Below are 25769 nucleotides of genomic sequence, written 5' to 3' on the forward strand. Positions count from 1 at the left end.
AGTCCATAGTTGCATTCTCCCCTTATATTTGTTCATTCTTCAGTCTTCAGGATTTGGGGATGGTGATGCTCACTCTGCTTCCATTTGAGAGGGGGCTTAGATCCCATGGGGCAGAAGGGTGGAGCTATCTTGTGTGCAGTTATAGATACCACCATCAACCTTTTGTTAGTTGTACTGGGTGAGTCTGATGAACAGGAGAGTAGGTGCTGGTTGCAACTCTGCTGAGATTCAGGGCTCAATCTGCAAGATCTATATAAACTTTAAACTTTTTCAATTTCAACAGAAAAGTCTGCTGGGATTGTGAGTGTGATTGCATTAAATCTATAAATCAATATAGGGAGAACTGATTTGTCACCACTATTAATCTTCTCACCTATAAATGTGATATATTTCTCCATTGATGTAGATCCTCTCTAATATCTTCAGCAGTGCTTTGTAGTTGTCATCAGACAGGTTGTCAAATTTATCCTATTTCATATTGTCTGAACTATTGTACATGTTCTTTCTAAAATTTTCAATTCCTGATTGTTCATTTTTAGTATATGGAAATAAAATTGATTCTCACATATTAAAATTTTGTGTTCTACAATCTTTGTGTTCTGCAATCTTGGTTAACTGTTTTTAACCTAAAAATCTATGATTTTTTTGTAGATTCTGTAGGATTTTCTACCTAGATAATCAGGTCACCTGCAAATAAAGAAATTTTTATTTTGTCCTTTACAGATCTGATGCCTTTTATTTATTCTTCTTCCCTATTATACTGGCTAGAACCTCCAGTAAAATGTTGAATGGAAGTGTGAGAGCAGATAGCCTTGTCTTGTTCTTGAATATAAGGGAAAAACTTATATTCTGTCACCAATAAATATGATGATAACTCTAGGTTCTGTAGTTGTCTTTTATCAGTTTGAGGAAATTGCCTTCTGTTCTGTTTGCTGAAAGTGTTTATTGGGAATGCATGTTGGATTTTTTTCCATCTTCATAAATTGATTTATATTTACATTTTATAAAAATGGAGTCACACATTATACAGTACTTTGTTTCTGGTTTCTTTCCTTTGGCATATTTTGTTTGTTTGATGTTCTCATCTTATGGTATTAGCGTATATTTATTCAATTTCAAAGGAAAACAATCTTATATATGCATACATATTTCACAAGTGGTTTTGTTATGCTATACAATTCTATGTTGCATTTTTTCGCTTTCCTTATAATAATATACATGACCTTATACTTTGCCTTTAAACCATTTCATACCTGCATGGTAATACTGCTAGTTATAGACATTATGTTGGGCTTTCCTTTTCTATTTATTTCCAAAGATTAACACAAAACCTTTTTACCAGATCTGCACAAGTTAACTCTCAACTTTCTGTTCTCTAATCTCGTTTTATTTTCTGGTGACCCATATTCAATTTTACAAAATGTATTTAGTTCATAGTAATGTAATCATAAAGTACTTGTCCTTTTGTGTCTGGCTTGCTTCACTCAACATAATGTCCTCCAGGATCATCCATGTTGTCATATGTTTTATGACTTCATTTCTTTTTACAACTGCATAATCCATCGTGTGATTGCACCACAGGTTGCTTATCCATTAGTGGTTGATGGACATCTGGGTTGTTTCCAACTTTTGATTGCCGTGAATAATGCTGCTATGAACATCGGTGTGCAGATGTCTGTTCAAGTCATTGCTCTCAGTTCTTCTGGGTATATATCCAGTAGTGGTATTACTGGGTCACTTGGCAAATCTATGTTCAACTTCTTTAGGAACTGACAAATAGACCTCCACAGTGGCTATACCATTCTACATTCCCACCAACAGTGAGTAAGTGTTCCTGTCTCCACAGTCTTTCAAATACTTGTAGTTCTCTGTTTTTTTAATAGTGGCCAATCTAATAGGTATGAAATATCTCATTGTAGTTTTGATTTGCATTTCCCTAATTGCTAGTGATGTTGAACATTTTTTCATGTATTTTTTTGCCATTTGTATTTCTTCTTTGGACAAATGTCTGTTCAAATCTTTTGCCCATTTTTTCATCAGGTCATTTGTTTTTTTATTGTTGAGTTGTAGCATTCCTTTATATATCATTGATATTAAACCCTTATCAGATATGTCATTTCCAAATATTTTCTCTGAATAGGCTGCCTGTTTACCCTTTTGACAAAGTCCTAGTGTTGAATTTTCAGGAGCTCCCATTTTTCTATTTTTTCTTTTGTTTCTTGTGCTTTGGTTGTGAGGTCCAAGAAACCTCCACCTACCACAAGTTCTGTAAGATGTTTCCCTACATTCTCTTTTAGTACTTTTATGGTCCTAGCTTTTTATATTTAGATCTTTGATCCATTTTGAGTTGATTCTTATATACAGAGTGTGATAGGGGTCCTCTTTCATTTTTTTTTTTTTTTTTTTTTTTTTGGTTATGGATATCCAGTTCTTCAGCACCATTTGTTGAAGATACTGTTTTGTCTTGTTAACATGGCTTTGGTAGGTTTGTCAGAAACCAGTTGACCAAGCACAACCAGCAAGATGGCAGCTACAGGGCAGTTAGTTAATACCTAGAGCTATCAGGAGTTATCTAAAGCACCTGTTTGGGGCCTTCAGGAGGCCAGAGAGCATCCAGCAACATCTTTGAAGGAATGGAAGGAGGAGACTGCCTATCTGCAGAGAAGATTCATAAGTAGAGTGCTCCATGCCACGGAGGCCGGTGCCCATCCTCCACTGGAGGCACAAGCCGCCTCAGGAGCTGTTCAGTGACTAGAATTGAAAGCTCCACTTCCCAAAAACAGGGGAGGAAGAGACAGTTGGGCACCACCTTCAACTATTGATGAGTAAATTCAGCAGGCTAAAGTATAACCCTAAGAATAGCTTAAGTTTGAGCCTGTCCAAATCAGAAAGAGGCCAGTAGCCTCCATCGTAGCTCTGCACGTGGCATGAGGGGGAGCGGGGCTGACTGAAAATCACAGAGCTGGTAGGGACAGACTTCTTTCCATCCAGATCAGATTGCAGGTCTAGCCTAAGCTCCAGCCCCACCTCTGGTAGGGGGGAAGCTGGGAGAACTTGCGCCAGCCTCTCCGGGAGATTACTGGCCAGGCTGCAGAGACTGGTGATCATCCTATTCTGGCAGCACAAGTTGCCCTGGAGCTATTCTGTGGCTGGAATTGGAAGCTCCATTTCCCAAAAACAGGGAGGAGGACTCCACCCCCAGCATGAGGGGAAGCCCAGACCGAAGGTCACTGTGATTGTAGGAACCAGTTTCTTTCACCGTGATGGGCCAGCAGCCCTAGACTAGGCTTCAGCCCCACCTCTGGCAGGGAGGAGTCTGGCAGGCCCTGAACCAACCTATCCAGGTAATTGCAGGTAACTTTGACTGCCACAGACTGACTAATCGGAAGTCTACCAGGGCAACTGCGGTCATCTTGGACCTGCACTGCATAGATTGCTGCCCATTTCTGCAGCTCCATCCCTACCTCATGCAGGGGAGAAAAGGGCAAGAAGATTCATTGGTCTCTCTGGGTAACTACAGTCTAGACCTGTAGGACTTAGATTATTCCACACAGCTGTGAGTCTGTCCCTACCCCTGGCAAAGGAGACAGTTTGGAGAAGCATCGTCAGTGCCTGGGGCAGTGAGGGTAGCTTGAACTTCCACAGCTTATAGCACCAACTACATCTTTGGCTCCTACTGCACAACCAGCAAGGGAGAAAGGGCAGGAAGCCCTAAACTAAAAAGAAAAACTGCACCCAGAATAAATACTCTAGTAAGCCAGATACCAAGGCACCAACAAAAAATAATAAGCCACACAAAGAAACGGGAAGATAAGGCCTAGTTAAAGGAAGATGATAAGCCCCCAGATGGCATAAAGGAGTTAGATAACTAATCATAGATGTTCAAACAAATCTCCTTAATAAATTCAATGAGATGGCTAAAGACATTAAGGATTTTAAGAAGACATTGGATGAGCACAAAGAAGACTTTGAAAGCATATATAGAAAAATAGCAAATCTTATGGAAATGAAAGGCACAATAAATGAAATTTTTAAAATATTGAAATCATATAATAGCAGATTTGAGAAGGCAGAAGAAAGGATTGGTAAGCTTGAAGAAATGGCCTCTGGAAGTGAACATACAAAAGAACAGATGAAGAAAAGGATGAAAAAAATTGGACAAAGTCTTGGTGAACTATATGACAGCAGAAGATCTGCAAACATTCTTGTCATGGGTGTCCTAGAGAGAGAAGAGAAGGTGTGTTAGTTAGCCAAAGGGGTACTGATGCAAAATACCACAAATCAGTTGGTTTTTATAAAGGGTATTTATTTGGGGTAGGGGCTTACCGATACCAGGCCATAAAGCAAAAGTTACTTCCCTCACCAAAGTCGCTTTCCACATGTTGGAGCAAGATGGCTGCTTATGTCTGTGACAATTCAGGCTTCCTGGGTTCCTCCCTTCCTCAGGCTTCTTTGTCCTGGGCTCAAGGTTTCTCTCTTCCTGGGGCTTGCTTCTGTTTCCTCTGTGAGCTTACTTCCTGGGGCTCCAGCTTAAGACTTCAGCATCATAACCAACATAAAAAACCCTCCAGTTCTGTCCTTTGCTATGCCTTTTATCTGTCAGTGCCTACCCACCAAGGGTGAGGGCTCAGCGACCTACTGGCACAAAAGATTTACCTAATTACTTAATCTAGTAAACCTCTGAATCCAATATAATCTAATATGCTCAGAGGAAAAGATTAGTTCACAAACATAATCCAATATTTCTTTTTGGAATTCATCAATAATATCAAACTGCTACAGAGTTAAAAAAGTGGCAGAAGGAATATTTGAAGAAACAATGGTAGAACATCTCCCAACTCCATTGAAGGAAATACATATCTATGTCCAAGAAGCACAATGTACTCCTATCCAAAAAAATCCTAATAGACCAACTCTGAGACACATACTTATCAGAATGTCAAATGCCAAAGACAGAGAGAATTCTGAGAACAGGAAGAGTAAAGCAATGCATAATTTATAAGGGATACCCAATAAGATTAAGTGCTGATTTCTCACTAGAAACCATGGATGCAAGAAGACAGTGGTCAGATATATTTAAGATACTACAAGAGAAAAACTTCTAGCCAAGAATCTTATATCCAACAAGACTGACTTTCAAAAATAAGGATGAGATTAGAGTATTCACAGATAAATAGAAACTGAGAGAATTTCTAAGCAAGAGACCAGATTTTCAGGAATACTAAAGAATGTGCTAGAACCTGAAAAGAAAAGACAGGAGAGAGAGGCCTAGAAGAATCTAGAAATGAAGATCCTATCAATAAAAGCAACTAAAAGTGTCAAAAGGGTGATAAAAATAAAATATGACAGATAAATCTCAAATAGTCAGGAATATACTTAACCAACGATGTAAAGTACTTGTATTCAGAAAACTGCAACTCAATGTTAAAAGAAATAAGAAAACCTAAATAACTGGAAGAACATTCCATGCTCATGGGTTGGAAGACTAAATATCATTAAAATGTCAATTCTACTCAAATTGATATATAGATTCAATGCAATCCCGAAAAAATTCCACCAGCATTAAAAAAAATATATTGAAAACATGATCATCAAATTTATTTGGAAGGGTTAGGGGTCCTGAATAGCCAAAAACATCATAAAAAGGAAAAGCAAACCCTCATCTTCAGATTTTAAATCTTATTACCTAGGTATAGTGGTAAAAACAGCATGATACTGGCATAAGGACTGACACATAGACCAATGGACCCAAATTGATGGTTCAGAAACAGACCCTCACATGCATGGTCAAGTGATTTTTGACTAGCCTGCCAAACCCACACAGCTCATGCAGAACAGTTCATTCAACAAATGGTGCTGAAAGAACTGGATATCTATAGCGAAAAGAAGGAAAGAGGACCCCGATCTCACACCTTATCCAAAAATTAACTCAAAATGGATCAAAAACCTAAATATAAAAGCAAGAACCATAAAGCTCCTAGAAGAAATTGTTGGAAAATATCTTCAAGACCCGGTGGTAGGTGGTGGATTCTTAAAGGAAGTAAGAGGAGGCCTGAGCTGGACTACTGAAATTTAATGCATGTAAAAGTTTTAATTAACTTTCCTGTAAAAGTGTGGAAATATATAGAGTGGGTGGTAACACATAGTGAACAACAGCTAGTTTATAAATGGAGATGTGGCTGAAAATGCTAGTCTATTTATGTAAATGCCAATTGACAGAATGCTAGAGTATAATCTAGGAACTGAATAGCTTAGAAAAGCAAGAGGTGGATAAGAATTGTGGTTGATGGTGCAGATGCAAGAGTGTCCTTTGTGAGAGCTATAACAAATGTACATCACTACTACAGGGTATTGGGAATGTGGAGAAGTATGGGAAAAATACAGCTGGAGTGACCTATGGACTGTGGTTAGCAGTAATAATATAATATTCTTGTATCAATGCCAAAGATGTACTGTGTTGATAAAGGGGCATTGTGGAAAATGTGAACCAAATGTACACTGTGGATGTCGTAACAATCAGACAATATTATCCTATCTGTAACAAAAGTTCCACCACAGTGTGGTGTGTTGATAGAGTGTTGTTGTTTGGGAATTCTGTACATGTGCATGATTGTTTTATAAGTTTACAACCTCTATCATAAAAAAATATATTTAAAAAATAATAATAGGGTGGGTTTCGGGAAAAACACACCAAATGTAGGATAAGGATTATAATTACTGGTAAAATTTTGACAATATTCTTTCATAATTTGTAACAAACATCTCACGACAGTGCAAGGCATTGGTGAAGGGTTGATGTATGGGACCCCGGCATGATGTTATGCATGTTTGCATTTTAAGTTCACAACTTTTATGATACACTTAATTGTTTATGTATGTTCATATATAAATGATATAAAGATAATTATAATAGGTTGGGTTGAGGGAAAATACTTCTGTTAGTAGTAATATTTTGACAATGCTCTTTAATCATTAGTTAAAAAGGTTTAACAACAATGCAAGGTATTGGTGGTAGGGTGAGTTATGAGAGTCTTGTATGATGTTATATATGTTTGTTTTGTAAGTTCACAGCTATTACTATACACTTATTGTTTATGTATGTTTATGTATAAGTGATAATGCTTCAATAAATTAATTAAAAAAGAAAAACAAAACAAAACAGTTGGCCCAAGAAGTGAGAATATGTTTCTGCTCTCTCAATTCCATTCCACTGATCTATATGTCTATCTTTATGCCAATGTCAGGCTATTTTGACCACTGTAACTTTGTATTATGTTTCAAGGTCCTCTCACATTGCTCTTCCCTTTTAGAATGCTTTTGCCTACTCGGGTGCACTTTCCCTTCTATGAATTTGGTAATTGCCTTTTCTCTTTCTGTAAAGTAGGCTGTTAGAATTTTTATTGATATTACTTTGATTCTTTAAATCCGTTTGGGTAGGATTGATAGCTTCACAGTATTTAGTCTGCTAATCCATGGACACAGTATGTGTTTCCATTTGTTTAGGTCTTTGTTGATTTCTTTTAGCATTGTTTTGTAGTTTTCTGCATATATGTCCTGTACTTTTTGGTTAAATATATTTTAGTTGTTTGAGTATTTCTGTTGCTATTGTAAATGGAATATTTTCCCTGATTTCCTTCTGAGATCAATACTAGTGTACAGAAACATTATTGATTTTTGTGTGTTGATTTTATATCCTGCCACTTTGCTGAACTTCTTTATTAGCTCAAGTAACTTTATCATAGACATTTCAAAATTTACTAAATACAGGATCATGTCATCCACAAATAGTGAGAGTTTTACTTCCTCTTTTCCTATTTGGATGCCTCTTATTTATTTAATTTTTCTTGTCTAATTGCTCTAGGTAGTACTTTTAGCAAAATGTTGAATAATAATGGTGACCTTGGGCATCCTTTTCTTGTTCCCAATCTTAGAAGGAAAGCTTTCATCCTTTCCCCATTAAGTCAAATGTTGGCTGTGAGTTTTTGTACATGCCTTTTTTCATATTAAGTAATTTTCCTTCTATTCCATCTTTCAAAATGTTTTTATCAAGAAAGGAAGCTAGATTTTGTTGAATGCCTTTTCTGCATTAATTAAGATAATCCTTTTTTTTCCCCTTCAATTTGTTAATATGGTATATTACATTAATTGATTTTCTTAATTCCTGGTGCCTTGCATACCAGGCATAAATCCCACTTGATCATGATGTATAAGTCTTTCAATATGCTATTCGATTCTATTTGCAAGCATTTGTTGAGAATTTTTGCTTCTCTGTTTATTGGAGAGATTGATCTGTCATTTTGTTTTCTTGTGTCATTATCTGGCTTTGTTCTGGCTTCATAAAATGTGTTGGATAATTTTCCCTCTTTTTCAGTTTTTTGGAAGAGTTTAAACAGGATTGATGTTAATTCTTCTTGAAATGCTTGGTAGAGTGCACCTGTGAAGCCATTGGTTCTGGACTTTTCTTTGTGAGGAGACTTTTGGTGACTGATTCAGTCTCTTTAAATGTAACTGGTTTGTTGAGTTCTTGTATTTCTTTTAGTGTCAGTGTAGGTTGTTTGTGCATTTCTAGGAATTTATCCATTAGGCTGTCAAATTTGTTGGCATACAGTGTCTTTTTTTTTTTTTTAAGATTTATTTTTTATTTATTTCTCTCCCTCCACCCCATTGTCTGCTCTCTGTGTCCATTTGCTGTGTGTTCTTCTGTGTCTGCTTGGATTCTTGTCAGCAGTACTAGGACTCTGTGTCTCTTTTTGTTGTGTCATCTTGCTGTATAAGCTCTCCATGTGTGCAGCGCCACCTGGGCAGGCTGCGCTTTCTTCGCACAGGGTGGCTTTCCTTACGGGGTGCACTCCTTACACGTGGAGCTCCCCTACACAGGGGACACCCCTCCATGGCAGGGCAGTCCTATCAGCACTGCAAGTGGGCCAGCTCATCACACAGGTCAGGAGGCCCTGTGTTTGAACCCTGGACCTCCCATGTGGTAGGTGGATGCTCTATCCATTGAACCAAATCCGCTTCCCTACAGTTTCTCATAATATCGTCTTATGATCCTTTTATTTCTGTGGGGTCAGTGGTAACTTCCCCCTTTCATTCTGATTGTATTTATTTGCATCTTCTCTCTTATTTGTTAGTCTAACTAGGGGTTTGTCAATTACATTGATCTCAAAGAAGCAGCTTTTATTTTTGTTGATTTTCTCTATTGTTTCTTTGTTCTCAATTTCATTTATTCTTTCTCTAATCTTTATTGTTTCTTTCCTTCTGCTTGCTTTGCATGTGGTTTGCTGTACTTTTTCTAGTTTCTCCAGTTCTTCAGTTAGCTCTTTGATTTTAGCTCTTCTTTTTTAATATAGGCATTTAGGGCTATACCTTTCCCTCTCAGGACTGCCTTTTCTGTATCCCATAAGTTTTGGTAATTGTGTTCTTGTTTTCATTCTTCTCAATATGTTCTTTGACCCACTGATTATTTAGGAGTGCACTAAGTCTTACTGGACATTCTTTGTATGTGATGGTTTGCTTCTCCCTTGCTGCTCTCAGGATTTTCTCTTTATCTTTGACATTCTGAGTAGAATGTTTCTTGGAGTTGGTCTGTTCACATTTATTCAGATTGGTACATGCTGCACTTCTTGGACATGTAAATTCACTTCTTTTGTAAGAGTTGAGAAATTTTCTGCTATTATTTCCTCAAATACTCCTTTTCCCTTCTCCTCCCCTTCTGGAATTCCCATGACATTTATGTGTTGCATTTTGTGTTGTCATTTAACTTCCTGAGCCCCTGGGCAATTTTTTCCATTCTTTTCTCTCTGTTCTTTCCTTTCTTCAATTTCAGCTGTTCTGTCTTCAGTATCACTTAGTCTTTCTTCTGTCATTTTGAGTCTGTTGTTGTATGCCTTTGTATTAGTTAGGGTTCTCTAGGGAAACAGAATCAACAAGAGATATATGTCAATAGTAGGTGATTTTATAAGAGTCTCTCACTTGACCGTGGGGATGCACAAGTCCAAGTTCCACAGGCAGGCTGCACCCAGGGGCTCCAGTGAAAGTCCTTGATGAGTGCTGGGAGAGGTTGGCTGTCCAAAGACAAGCTGGGAACTTCTCAGTCAATGCTGGAATCACTTCCCCTTTTAAGGCATTCAACTAATTGGATAAAGCATCACTCATTGCTGATGGCAATTTCCCTGATTGATGTAATTGTAATCAGCTATCTATGATTTACCACTGCAGTAAAGTCAATGGTGACTAAAGTCCATAAATGCCCTTGTATTACAGTTAGCCCAGTGCTTGGTTGACCAACAGCTGGGCACAATTACCTGGCCAAGTTGGCAGAATAGCCTAACCATCACAGTCCTCCTTGTCAACTCGGCAACCATACACATTACCTTAAACCCTACTTAGTCTCTAAGTAAATACAATAACAGAGATGCATATATATATTTCCACCTAACAATGTTCAACTTTCCTGTGTACAGCTGGAAATGCATTAATTCCATGCAGAATAGGGTGCAAGTTCTTGGATAACATTCACTCTCCAACTTGACATCCTCATGAAACTGATATAACTTGTTATATGATAAGGGAAAAGTTTGGAGAAGAAGACAAATTCATTTTGTGTACATATACAGTCATCATCATAATGAAACAAGTAAAAGATTCATGACTGTTATAGTTCTCATTTCTGTAACTGGTCATGTGGTCAAAGCTCATATTTATCACTACCTTCTGTCACTACCCATTGCATGTTTCCATTACCCTCAGCAAGCACTTCAGTTGGCCATGGTTCTTTGCCTGGTGGGGTGAAACTCAGAATGAAAGAAACTTTCATTCCTGAAGATTCTGTGCCATTGTTAGTTCTGGTTTGATTGGGTTGCTGCAGTTTTCTATTGACTTTAATCATAGGATATGGCAGTACTAGGAGATGCCCTAGAGGATCTCCTGTATCCCAGGCGAATCCTTCTTTACCCCCCCCCCCCCCCCCAGTCTCAGTACCAAATTTTGTGTTAGTCGGCCAAAGGATTGCTGATGTAAAATACCAGAAATTGGTTAGTTTTTATAAAGGGCATTTATTTGGGGTAGGAGCTTACACATAACAGGCCATAAAGCATAACTTACTTCCCTCACCAAAGTCTGTTTTCCCATGTTAGGGCAAGATGTCTGCTGATGTCTGCAAGGGTTCAGGCTTTCTGGGTTCCTCTCTTCCCAGGGCTTCTTTCCAGGCTTAGGGTTCCTCTCTTCCTGGGGCTGTAGCTTAAGGCTTCAGCATTAAACTCCAACATCAAAACTCCAACATCAAAACCCCCAAATATGTCCTTTGCCATGCCTTTTATCTCTGAGTCCCCACCCACCAAAGGGTGCAGACTCAATGCCCTGCTGGCACAAGAGGTTTACATAATTACTTAATCAAGTAAGCCTATGATTCCATTATAATCTAATATGCCCATAGGAGAAGATCAATTTACAAACATAATCCAATATTTCTTTTTGAAATTCATCAATAATATCAAACTGCTACAGCCTCTAATCTGTTTTTTTCCCCTCACCTATCACGTCTTTCATTCACATGATCTGTGTTACTTTTCTATTCAGGTTTTCAAATTTCTTCTTTGTCCCTGCTCAATGTCTTCTTGATGTTCTTTATCTTTTTAGCAATATTTTCTCTCAAGTCATTAATTTGATTTTGGAAATTTGTGTGTATCTCATTGATTAGTTGTCTCAAATCCTGCATCTCTTCAGTGTCTTTGATATATTCCTTTTCACGGTTCATTTCTTCCTTTTTCTTAGTATAGCTCATAATTTTTGCTGATGTCTAGGCATCTGGTTGGCATGATGAGTTTACTTACATGCTCAATTTCTCTCTCTTTCATAGTAATTTAGTAGGGAGAGGCAGGTTGTTACTACTAGTCTTTGATTCTTGGTTCAACCAATTCTGAGTCTTTAGAATTGACCCTGTTACTTGCTTAAATTTGGTCCCTGTACCCAGTAGTGGGTTGCAGACCTGCTTCCTAGGGCCTTGGGGAGGTAGGTTGTAAACGTTGGGAAATGCCTCTCTTACTTACTTTAATTTCCTCATGTGCATCTCCTTGGTCTGCCATCAGATGCTGCTCTTTGATAGCCCTCTCAGTTCAGTTCCTGCTAAGAGTATGTTTGCTGCAACATGAACTGGGTCAATGGGATAGAGGATCCTGAAAAGAGGCTCAGAGCCTTTTAATTCAAACTTTCACAGAGGCAGTTCTCCAACCTTTGCTGGAAGCCCCTTCCTTTTTCCCAGGTAGGAAATAATTCCACTTCCCTCTGCATCCTCACCAACCAGTCCTGGTCAGTAGAGAGAGAGATTGAGAGGGTTGGATCTCTTTAGTTCCAGATCTTTTTAGTCCTGAGCTGGCTCCCAAGGCAAACAATCACGTGTCCCTACCTGACCTGGAAGGGCTTGTGGGACACAGCAGAACAAATCTGTGTGTCAAACATTGAGTGACCTTAGGCTGTGTCCCTCTCTATCCACTTTCCTGAGAAAATCGATCCCTGGCATCTTTGTATCTGCCAGCCCCAAGTCCTGGGAATTAAAAAATGTCTATAGTGTGGCGGAGGGCACCAACACTTGTAGATGCCATTTTTAACTCCTAGTTTTGCTGTTGTGAATATTTCCTTTGTTTGTCTATTTTCTGGCTATGTCTAGCCTTTCTATGGTGTCCTAAACCTTAGGAGAATTTTTTCCAGGCCATTTCTGCTTGTCCTCCAGCTCTTTTTCTCAGAGAGAAGAGAACCCCCATGTCTTTCTAATGTGTGCATCTCCTGGCAGTCCCAATATTAGATATTTGACAAATGTTCTGTGTCTATTGATATGATCACATTTTGGTTTTATGTTAGTTTTTTAGATTTCTTGGTTTTCAAATATTAAACAAACCTTGCATATCTAGCATAAATCCTGTTTGGTCATGATGTATTTTTTAATGTATTTTTGAATCAAATGACTAAAACCTTTTTCAGCATCTGAATTTCAAACATTTCAGCTAAAATTGTTTAGAAGTTTTGCTTCTATATTCATTAGTCATATTGGGCTGTGTGCTTTTTTTCCTTATAATGTCTTTCTTTGTCTGATTTTGTTATCAGATTAATAATTGCTTTGTAGAATGAGTTGTGACATATTCCTTCAACTTCAGTTTTCTAGAAGTGTTTGTGTGCAGCTGTTGGTTATATTTTTATCTTAACAGTTTGATAGACTTTAATAGTGAGGCCATCTGCACCAGGAATGCACTTTGTGGAAAGGCTTTTTAACTAGAAATTCAGTTTCTTTGATAGACATTGGGCTGTTCAGGTATCTGTTACTTCTTTGGATAGCTTTGGTAGTTTGTATCTTTCAAGGAATTTGTCCATTTCATCAAAGTTGTCTTAATTTATTGATACATGGTTGCTCATAATATCCCCTTATTATCCTTTTTTATATTTGTTTAACCTGTACTGATATCATGTCTTTTGTTCCTAATATTGTTAATTTGGCCCTCTTTCCTTTTTCTGATCAGTTAGACTAGTTTTTCAATTTTATAGATCTTCTAAAAGAACCGGTTTTTTGTTTCCTTGATTTCTCTATTGTTTTGTTTTTTTCCTATTTCCTTGATTTCTGCTTTGTTCTCTATTCACTTCATCTGTTTACTTTGGGTTTTATTTGTTCTTTTCTGGTTTCTTAAGGTGGAAGCTAAAATCCCTGATTTGAAATCTTTTTTTTTTTCTCATGTAGGCATTACTTAAGGGGAAGTTTATAACAATGCATTGCTATATGAGAAAAGAATAAGAAAGGACTCAAATTTTTCCATCAAGAAATCTTTAATTTTTGTCTTTCTTCATCTACACATATGTGTTCTTTTTCTCTGGCTTTTAAGATTTTCTCTTTATCACTGGTTTTGCCAGTTTTGGTAAGGGTATATTTAATTGTAGTTTCTTTATGTTTTTTTTTTTTTTCTTCTTGGGGCTTGTTGAACATCTTGGATCTGTGGGTTTATATGTTTCATGAAATTTGGGACTTTTTTGGACATTATTTCTTAAATTATTTTTTGGTCTCCTTGCTTCTTCAGGGACTCCAATTAGTCCACTTAAAGTTGTCTCATGACTTACTGATGCTTTGTTCTATTTTTGTGCTTGTTTATTTTCTCTGTGTTTCATTTTGGATATTTCTACTCTTAAGTCTCCGTGTTTACTAATCTTTTCTTCTGTGATGTCTAAGCTGCCATTAATTCCATCTCGTTTATTTTTTTCACCCCAGACAATGTAATTCTTACTACTAAAAATTTATCTTTTTTAAAGTATCTTCCATGTTGCTACATGAATTTTTTTTGGTATGCTTTTAATGATTATTTTAATGATTATTGTTGAACATACATTTTGGACATTTTTTACTTGAAACTGCAACAAGTTAAATAAAAATTTATAATATACAAAGAAAATGCAACCAAAAGTAAAACTTGCTTTAAGTGTGTCTTGAACCTAGACCATTGTTTTTTTTCCGTTTCTTAATATTTCTTTATTTTTGAGCTGCACAAACGCAAGAATTTGATCTTTATAGTACAGCATTTAGGAAATAAAGATATACGCCCATGTGAAAGAACTAAAGATTGTGCATGATTATATGCCAAACAAGAGAGAATGCTAGAGTCCTCTGATACTGCAGGCATCAGTAAAAAAGGAAAGAAAAAGCTTGAGATGCTCATTAACTCTCTCTCTTTTAAGGAAGCACGATTTTTGCCCAAGTGGCTAAGAAGCCGGCATCAGTGATGGGATCAGTGATGGCAGCTGTAGTGTATGTAGTGTATGAGAAACTTTGTACAAATACACTGTTAGAAATTTACTAGTGCACACTAAAGATCTGAGAAGCTGCTCTTTGGAATAGTCAGTTAGGACGATCTTGTTCTAGTCACATAGGCCCTTGTAACACATAGTGTTCTGTGCTATATACTTGTTGGCTGGGTAGTTAAAGGATTTGTTTTATTGTTAGCAGCTAACAATCTTATTTCATATGTTCAAGCCTGAAAGGTGGAGAAAAAGGCAAGTATCATAAGCGTGGAGGGTCTCATACTTCTCTGCACACAAGCACAAGAGGCTTCTCTAACCTTTTAGAAATCCCATGCGCTATCAGTTGCTCAAACAGAGCCGGCTTCTCTAGCATTTTAAAAGTCTCTGATGTCTCCCATTGCATTTCTTTTTTTAAAAAAAAATTATTTATTTATTTTTTATTTCTCTCCCCTTCTCCCCCCCCCCCCCCCACCCCAGTTGTCTGTTCTCTGTGTCCATTCGCTGCGTGTTGTTCTTTTTGTCCGCTTCTGTTGTCAGTGGGACGGGAATCTGTGTTTCTTTTTGTTGCGTCATCTTGCTGCGTCAGCTCTCCATGTGTGCGGCACCATTCCTGGGCAGACTGCACTCTTTCGCGCTGGGCCGCTCTCCTTACAGAGCGCACTCCTTGCACGTGGGGCTCCCCTGCGCGGGGGACACCCCTGCGTGGCAGGGCACTCCTTGCGCGCATCAGCACTACGCATGGGCCAGCTCCATACGGGTCTAGGAGGCCCGGGGTCTGAACCGCGGACCTCCCATGTCGTAGATGGATGCCCTATCCACTGGGCCAAGTCCGTTTCCCGTCCCATTGCATTTCAAAGCTCAATTGTGGTGAAAAGTATGGAACGTTTCTCAAATTTGCGTGTTATCCTTGTGCAGGGGCCATGCTAATCTCTCTCTACATGATATTTTGAATATATAGAATAGCTTTTAATGTTCTTGTCTGCTAATTCTAACATCTGTGTTCTGGGTTGGTTTAAATTCATTGTACTTATCATTATGGGTCATATTTTCCTGCTGCTTTGCATTCCTAGTAATTTTTTTATTAGATGCAAGATATCGTGAATTTTATCCTGTTGGGTGTTGAATATTTTATACTTCTATAAATATTCTTGAGCTTTGTTTTGGGACTCTTAAGCTACTGAAAACAGTTTGCTTCTTTTAGGTCTGGCTTTTAAGATTTGTTAGGCAGGACCTGAGCAGTGTGTAGTCTTGGGTTAATTATTCCCCACTGCTGAGGAAAAGCCCTTCTTAATACTCTAGTGCCCTGTGGGTTTATGAGGCTTTTCAGCCTGGTTCATGGCATTATTTCTGGCCTCAGCTAGTTTCCTCACTTGCACCCAGTGATAAGTACTGTGATGAATACTCAAGGAATTCCTCTGCAGATCTCTTGTGTTCTGTCTGTGTGACTCTCATTTCCAGGACTTAGTCTTGCAAACTGTATTTACCTTGATCTTCCTGGACTTTTAGGAATGTCTTCTCAATTCATTTTGTTGCCTGGGCTGTGTCTGGGTTCTCCCTCAATGCACTGTGGTTTGTCAACTCTCTCAATGCAGTAAGCTAAAGCAATTGTAGGCCTTGTCATCCAGTATAGTAAAATCCATTGTTTCATGTATTTTGTCCAGTTTTTTTGTTTCATAAGGGAGGTGTTTTAGTTTCCTTGGCTACTCAAGTAAAAACAATGCAAAATTGACGTAAACAATGGGAATTTATTAGCTCACTGTTTTTAGGCCAAGAGAAAGTCCAATCAAGGCATCATCAGGGTGATGCTTTTTTCCTGAAGACTGCTTTTCTGGGGCTGGCTACTGTGATCCTTGGACCTTGACTACTCTCTTATATAGTAGTGCAAATGGCAACCTCTCTTAGCCTCTGTTCTCTTCCAGGTCCATTGAATTTCAGCCTCTTGTCTCCTGTAGCTTTTTCTTCCTCTGTCTGAATGTGATTCTGCTTATAGAGGACTCTGGTAATAAGATTAAGACCTGTCCTGATTGAGGTGGGCCATACTTTAACTGAAGTAATGTTATCATAAAGTCCTACTTACAATGGATTTATACCCATTGGAATGGACTATGTTTAGAACATGTTTTTCTGGGTGCATACAGCCCTAAAACACAATAGGAAAGTAAATCCAGTTCCTGTTACTTGTGTTACACCGGAAGAAATCAAGTCTAAAAGTCATAAAACTTAAATTTTTTTCAATACTTAATAAATTTATGTTGCTCAGAAATTCAAAGGTTTTAAAATAGTTCATACTGAGAAGTCTCCCTTCCATTCCTGACCCCAGACACTCAGTTAGCTAATGTTGTTGGCCAGAAGATAACAATATGTATAGTTTCAGAGATATTTGTACACTTATAAGGGAAATATATTTTTTCTTTAGAAAAATGGCAGCCTGAAATACCCACTAAAAACATGTCTTTATGATGGATAAGAAATAGTATGTACAGATTTCTCAATTCTTTGAGATTTCTGAATGGAAAAGTTCATCTCTATGGTCAGTTCTGCTGCTCACATACAAGTAGCCTCTTGCTTAAAATGTGCTTTGAAGTGGCCAGTAAGTCATATATATATATATATATTTTTTTTCCTGTATTGGAGAAAGTGTGGGTTAACAATCATGCATAAAATACCAGATTCCTATACATCACCCCATCACCAACACCTTGCATTGGTGCAGAACATTTGTTAAAATTGATGATAGCACATTTTCATAATTGCATTATCAATTAAAGTCCATGGTTTAACCTAAGGTTTACTATGTAGTGTAGTTCCATGGATTTTTTAAAAAATTTATTCTGTTACCATATATACAGTCTAGCATTTCTTCTTTTAACATTCCATGTGCTCTGGTTTTTGGAAAGTTCTGTAAATGTCCGTAATATTTTTGATGGCACATTAAATTTGCACTTTAATATTTGAATTATACCTGCAGTTTGCAAATTACATTTCTAAAAGACCAAAGAACCAAGGGTAAGTTCTTACTTTATATTTCATTAATTATTTCAATTAATAAATGAATAGTAAGTAATTTTTAACTTAGTTTCTTGCTACTTGGTTATTTCCTATGTGCCATAATATAATGCAGCTGTTAGTTTCATGTCTTCTGCTTTCAGTTTTATCCTGCATAATATTTAGAAATCTTATTTGGTTTCCTCTTAATTATCCAAGAATAAATTTTTAGTTGGTCAATTTCTTGGCCTTGTCTTATTTAATTTTCTTCAGAATGTGTGTATGAGTTTTGTTATTTATTTATCCATTTATTTATTTAGTTTAGTTTTTGTTAGTTTTGTTCACCCTTAGAACAGAAAAATTAAATGAAAATGAAAAATCAAATCAGTATATTACTCTTCTCTGGAGCAAGTTGTAATAGAGCTAAAAAGATCTTTTGAATTTTCTGTGTGCTTCTCTTCTAAATAAGTTTAATGAAAGAAAATAGAAAGTTAAAAATAGCAGGCTTTTGGATCCTTTCCTTATTATTCCTTTAAATAATATACTTACTAATTGTGATTAGTCTATTATTCATGTAATATAAATTATACATTTTTGTATTGAATGGGGAAATGGATTAAATGGTTTCTTAAGATTCAGTGATTTGAGAATATAACTTAAGTTTGAGATTTTGAAGGTACCTTGGAAGCCATCTGATCCAGTATCTCACCCAGCCTCAGAATTCATTTTACTGGAATTTATTCCAAGTCATGTTTATGCGAGGTTTATTTTTCCATGTTGTTCCTTTTTCTGTTACCATTAGTATTTGAAACTTACTATAAAAAAGGGACTCATTTGTAGGAATCAGAAATGTTATGTTGTTGTAATGGAAAGAGTATTGCTTTGAAGTCAAACCATCCCAGGTGGGAATACCAGCTGTGCCACTTACTGGCTTAGTGTCTTTGGATGCATTATTTAATCTCTCTGAGCCTCAGTTTCTTCATTTTAAGATAGGAATAAAAATACCCACCTTGCCAGTTTGGTATAATGATGAGATGAGTTAGTGAGCATTCATTAAATTTTAGCTATTAAATTGATATGTTGTAATATTTTCTTTTTCTATATTTAAGATAGTACATACTTATAAAGATATTTTCTATTATATTTTCAGACATTTTCAAATGATTATTTCTGAATACTGTTCATTTTACTATTTGAGGTTTTTTTTTTAATTAAAAATGATTAACTTACAATACATTTTTTAACAACTGAGTCATTTATACTACTTCTCTTTCCCCACTAAGTAGCATTTAACCTAATCCCCCACTTAATCCTCCTATGGCAACTCTACACAGCACCTAAATAGAATTATAGCAGTTTAAAGTTGGAAGAACCATATCAACTGTCTTCCAGCTTGCTCATTTTACAAATAAACCTTTGAAAGGATAAGTTCAAGACTGCTTTAAGTATTGACCATTTTGGTAATCTGAATCTGAATCTGAATCTGGTATCCTTTTTTTCCAGTATTACTGTCTAAAAGCTCCTACTCACTATTTCACAACAGCTCATTAAATTCTCAAGCAGCTATGAAATTCTCATTCTCCCCACCCCTCCCCACTAAGTGGTTAATATGACCCATGAGGTGAGCTAACCCACGTGCAGTGCCATGTGCGCAAGGAGTGCCATGCCACGAAGAGGTGTCCCCCACATAGGGGAGCCCCACGTGCAAGGAGTGCGCCCCATATGGAGAGCTGCCCTGTGTGAAAAAAGCGCAGCCTGCCCAGGAGTGGTGCCGCACACAAGGAGAGCTGATGCAGTGAGATGACGCAACAAAAAAGAGCCACAGATTCCAGGTGCCGCTGATAAGAATGCAAGCGGACAGGACACAAAAGAACACAGAGAGCAGACATTGGGGAGAGAAACAAATAAAAAATAAATCTTAAAAAAAAAAAAAGAAGCACATGCAAGCCAAAGGCTAGGAAACCCTCTAGAGAAACTGGCCACAACAATGGTCATCTGTAGTTTAAGTAAATATTCAATCATTTCTTGAAAGAACACATGAATGTTGAATCTCCAATCATACAAATAATTTAGCAAAGATTGCATAAATGAAAATGTGATTTTTAGTATTTTTGTATTTAAGTCAAATTCTATTGCAACAGAATAGTTTGGCTATTAAGTTCATTTAAAAAAATGTTCTTGATTTCATGCCTCTTAAAACAGGCCCCACCTGTACCTTTTATGAGTTTCTTTTAGTGGTTCCTTAAATTAAATCCATCATTCATCCAGAACATACAAGTTATTGATTGCAGTTGTCTTTTTGAACATATTTGTCAAAGGTTCTGATTGAAAGTAAAAACAGCTCAACTATACTTTTCTGGCCATCAGGAACCTTTATGCCATTTATCGATCACATTGGATGGAATTTTTCTTTAGATTAGTAAATAGCAATTACTGAATTTGTAGAGTAAGCTTGAAATGGAGGGAAAATCAACTGTGAATTGTTTTTTAATAGAAGCAAGCTTTCAAAATTTGTCTCTCTCCCTCTCTTTTCAAAATAAATCATGTATCATTAATACTCAAATTGTACATTCTAATAAATGTAAAACCAAATTAGTTTTTTTAAAACTTCAGCATTTACTGAATTTATCTGTTTGCATAAAAAGGTAGTAAGCATAACATTTTTCTGTCATCTTTGTAATCAGCAACATACCTGATCTTTTCTGATCTGAACTTTAGATGAACTTTTCTATAAAGTTCTACTAAGTCTCTTCATACTTAGTATTCTATATATTATAAACACAAAAGAAACTCTTTTTTTAACCAAGGGAAATTTTATGTCATTTGCTAGGATCCTACAAAAGACCTGGAATAATTTCATATTTTGTTTTAACCTCATGTTTATAATTTGATTTTTGGCGTTCTGTGAAATGCCTTTCACTCTAAGTTAGACTAGATGATAATCACTCTTCTCAGCCTGGCCAAAAGGTAATACTCATTGCAATGACACATTCAAAATGAAATAGGAGAGATTTCCAAGCATTTATCTTAACTTTAATTTTACTGATGTCTGTCCTTCTTGTATCTTTTGATGGAAACTAAAGTGTTTCTTTGTAAACTCCAAGAACACATATGTATTCTGTACCTAGGGGCCAAAAATTTTCCATTCCTATGCTTATACAATGCTTTCTTTAAACTTGTGTACACCTAAGCTCTTAATCCTTTCCCCTGAGCCATCTCCAAAAGCAAGTTTCATATTTGGTGAAGAAAGAATTGTTTCTAAAGATTGTCCTTGGATTCAGATGTAGAATAGGAAAAGAGTTTGCAATTCTGGAAGTTCCCCTGACTCCTATGGCCAATATAGCTGAAGGTTTCTGGAGCCTGCATAGGTCCCCCTCTTAATGGATACAGAGATATATCTTTTGAAATCTGAATTGATGAATCAGAAATGGAGAACTTTATAATAAGTATATATTTTTTCTGGTTTTTATGTTTATAAGTATAATTTTATTTATTTTGGTAAGTGGAAATTTACCCTTTGGGGCACATAGTAGATCAAAGAGACTTTTCTCTAAGAACAGGATATTTTCACTAAACTTCCTCACTATGTATTCATATAGTATCTTTACGTAGTAAAATCTTCCAGTATTATAATTGGAAAATTTACTGCTCAAAAAACTTATTGAATAAATGAGTGACTATTTTCTATCTTAAGTGGAGTCTAAATTACATTTTTAGTGAATTATAGACTAAATCTGTGTTCTTTCTCTTTACCTGTGTGTCCATGAAACAAATGTAATCCTGGCTATGGATCCTTATGCATTCAAATTCTGTAGATTGCTGAATGTTTGGCAAAGATAATTATGTACTTTGGCTTGGGATGTGGAAACCACAAACTTTTCCACTTTCCATTATGTAAATTGGCAGTAGAAATAGCTATATATTTCTTTATGATGTTATCTTGCTAAATATAGGGAATGCAGATTCATTCCTATTGGAAGGGATAGTTTGCCATGAATTGATGGTCATTTTTTTAGTGTATTTAAATTTCATGTTGGTATGCATACAGTCTCTTTTGACCATTTATTTTTTCCTCTAAACTTCTGCATGATTATAGCCTCTCGCAAAATTAATTGGACTTCCTTGATGACTTTTGTTCATAGGTTATCTTTATATTTTATATTTTTAATAAGGGAGAACAGTTTTCTTGACTAACGAAAAACTACTCGAGTCTTGTCATATATATGTTGCTTCTATATCTGTTGTTTCTTTGTGAATCTGTCTTTATTCTTGAGACTATTGAAATCAAACCCAAAAGAAGATTTAAAAACTTGTGAATTTCATTCTGATGGCTAAAGAGAGAGAAATTAAATTGCTTAACCTAAGAAGAAAATATTTTGTGAAGATGTAACTAGGTTATAAATTATATCCTACATCTAGTTTAACAAATATTGGAATATTATATTCAAGGAAGTATTTATCACATTTAATGTACTCGTACTTCTCTGAATATATTATATATTATTCTTATAATTATAAATAATCGTATCATTTAGTGACCTTAAACAAGTGACTTACAGTTACTTGAATATTGCTGAGATCCCTTACTTTTTTCCTCGAAGTGCTTAGAAGAGCTACCCTTTTCAAGTAATCTAATTTCATTTGTGTCTCTATGAGAATGGAAAGAGTTGAATCTCAAGGCAGTCAGGCAGGAATAGCACAGATTGTTTGCCTGTTGCTTTGATCTCTTCTATTTTTAGATTTCACTTCACTGTTATGTTTTTACCTTCATTCAATTGCTAATCAAGAATTTCCTCTTGAAGATTTTTTTTTTGCCATTCTTAGAACCACATGGAGTTTCCCTTTAATAATTCTACTGTTTGCAGAGGTCCCAAGCATGTGACCTTAAAAAAAAAGTCAAATCATTTTCCTACCTTTGTTATGTTGTTAGGAGTGAGTTGGCCCATACACATCAAGTCTAATTTGATGTGAGGTTATATGAATCTTGACAAAATCCATGGTTTTAAAATTTAGACTGGGAAGAGACAATAAATCTTACTGTTTAAATTACCCTACAGGGTAACAGTTCTGCTTCTAACTTTTATCCAGTCTTTGTTCTTATGTCTGTTATTCTGTGATGTAAAGTCTTGGTTGCATTTCAGTACTTTTAAATTTGTTTGCTAAAGGTGGAGCCCAGAAAATGTGCTCATCACTGAGTGCTCTCTAAGTTTAGCTAAGGAAAGCAAGACTGCTGTAATATTTCTATTCTAAAAGAGTTGTATTTATCTGAGTTACAGGACTGGCTTACATGATTTAGAAACTAAGATTTTCCATATACTAGGAAAAGTTTCAGAAAGATGACTTTTGTGCCTGCCACGTTATACCCACCAAATATTATAAACAAATATTCATGTCTGCAGTGGACCATTAGTGGGTGTGTGTAATTGTGGTTCAGAAGTCCATCAAGCCCTTTCCCAAGTAGAAACCTTAAGAAAATTAGCCCTCCTTCTTCAATTTTTGGAGTGAGTTCAGCTTTTAAAGTTTCTGGTTTTATATTTTGCATAAAAGCAATTATATCAGGGGCTCTTGCAGTTTCAGGAAGGAATTCTAACACCTTTGGTGTAAAATGGAACTGTTGTTTTCTTTATCATAGGCAACTACATGTTTGGTTGTTGGACCTGGGATTTAAAAGTGTTACGATCTTAAATTCCTTTCCCTAGTTTAGTAAACTTTTAAAAAATACAACTTTTGTACACCAAGTTTTTAAAAATTTTAGTTATTTTTAGTTTTCTTAAATTTTGAATTGAAGACTAACTTTCATGGTGTAAGGTGTATAAATCTTAAGTGTACAGCTCTATGAGGTTTATGACATTTGACCCAGATCAAGATTTTTCAGTCCCAGCAGGTTCCCAGTTAAGACTACCTTCCTCTGATGTCTAGCTCCATGGAGTAGTTTTGCCTGTTCTTGAACTTCATATAACCGTGTGTTTTCTTCTGAGTCTGGCTGCTTTTTGAAAAAAAAATAATTTATTTTTAATTATAGCAAAATATACTTAACATAAAAAGTTTTTGAACCATTTAAAGTGGACAATTCTTTGACCTTAAGTATATTGACAATACTATGTAGTTTTCACCACTATTTCCAGACTATTTTCATCATTGCAAGCCAAAACTCATACTCGTTTATTAATAACTCCCCATCCTTCCCTCCCTCCACCACTGGTAATCACTATTCTACTTTCTGTCTTTATGAATTTACTTATTCTAATTATTTTTCTGTTTTTCAATTAAAAAAGATTATTTTAATAACATACATACAACCTAAAATTGCCCCTTTTTAGCCACATTCAGACATATGAGTCAGTATATTCACAATGTTGTGCAACTGTCACCATCATCCATTCCATCTTTTTGATTACCCCCAACAGAAATTCTGTACCTATTATACTTTAACTCCCTTATCCCTAAACTTCCCCAGCCCCTGGTAACCTAGTTTCTGACTGTATGGATTCCTTTATTCTAATTGTACTGACTTTATGAATTTGCTTGTTTCATATTAGTGAGATCACACAAGATTTGTCCTCTTGTGTCTGACTTATTTTACTCCACATGATATCTTCAAGATTCATTCATGTTGTATCATGTACCAGTACTTCACTTCTTTTTACAACTGAATAATATTCCACTGTATGGCTTTACCAGGTTTGGTTTATCCATGCATTGTTTATGTACACTTGAGTCCATTCCTTTTGACTATGGTAAATAATACTGCAGTGAACATCAGTGTACGAAGATCTGTCTGAGTCCATGCTTTCAATTCTTTTGGGTATGCACTTACCAGTGGAATTGCAGGGTCATATGGTAATTCTTTAACTTTCTGAGAAACCGCCAAACTGTTTTCCATAATGGCTGTACCATTTTACATTCCCACTAACTCTGGGAGGGTTCCTATTTCTCTGCATTCTTGCTAATGCTTATTTCAGTTTTTAAAATAATGGCCATTCTAGTGGGTTTGAAGTGTGGTATCACATGGTAGATTTAATATGCTTTTGTTAATAGCTAATGATGTTGAGCATTTTTTATATACTTTTGACCATTTGAATATTTTCTTTGGAGAAATGTCTATTTAAATATTTGCCCCATTTTTTAACTGAGTTTTGTGTCTTTTGTTAAGTTGTAGGATGTCCGAGCCGGCGGGGGCGGATTCCAGGGACCTGTGGGAAGAAGTGGGGCCAGGGGTACGAGAAGAATGGAGGCAAGACAGGATTCTGATCAAGCCTCGTTTATTGGGGGTAAAACACGGGGATATGTAGAGAGGGAAGGGAACGTGTACATAGGTGATAGGCTGGTTTTGCGGGTGGCAGACGTCCAAGGAGGGGATTGGCTGAAAGTTCGTGCGGGGTCTGCAGTGTTTCGCGCCTTGTGCATGCGTATTGCTGTGGTCACCTGAGTTGCAGCGGGAAGGGGAGAACAAAGAAGCAGGGAGGAAGAAGAATAAGGAAATGACAGGGCAGACTTGTGAACTCCACCATGTTGTGAGATCCGCCATGTTGTGAGAGGTTGTAAATAGGTCTCACAGCGGGTGGCTCCCTACAGTAGGAGTTCTTTATATATTCTGGATATTAAATTCTTATCAGATATGTGGTTTCCAAATATTTTCTACCATTCTGTAAGTTGTCTTTTCACTTTTTTTATTATGTCCTTTGATGTGCAAAAGCTGTTAATGTATATGAAATCCATTTCATCTAATGTTTTTGTTTCGTTGTTGCTAAATCTAAAACGCCATTGCCTAAATAAGGTCCTAAAGATATTTTCCTATGTTTACTTGTAATAGCATTATAGTATTAACTCTTACATTTAGTTATTGATCTATTTTGAATCAATATTTGCATGTGGTGAGAAGGAGGAGTCCTTATTAATTCTATTGCAGGTGAATTTCCAGTTGTCCCAGCACCATTTGTTGAAGAGACTATTATTTCCCCCATCGAATGAACTTGGCACTCTTGTCAAAAATCAAATGGCCACAGATGGTC

At 36.4% G+C, this 25769-nt stretch overlaps 1 protein-coding gene and 1 non-coding gene across 2 annotated transcripts in view; one reads left to right on the forward strand and one right to left on the reverse strand.

Annotated features, from left to right (window-relative positions):
- The window catches only part of CWC27 (CWC27 spliceosome associated cyclophilin), a 312875-nt gene that overhangs the window by 73141 nt on the left and 213965 nt on the right, over positions 1-25769 (forward strand). The gene's annotated exons all lie outside the window — the stretch shown is intronic.
- Positions 15643-15748, reverse strand: LOC111765865 (U6 spliceosomal RNA). The gene has a single exon (XR_002798087.1). It is a non-coding gene; the product is annotated as a U6 spliceosomal RNA (small nuclear RNA).

The sequence above is a fragment of the Dasypus novemcinctus genome, chromosome 2 (assembly GCF_030445035.2).
Source record: "Dasypus novemcinctus isolate mDasNov1 chromosome 2, mDasNov1.1.hap2, whole genome shotgun sequence".
Lineage (NCBI taxonomy): Eukaryota > Metazoa > Chordata > Mammalia > Cingulata > Dasypodidae > Dasypus > Dasypus novemcinctus.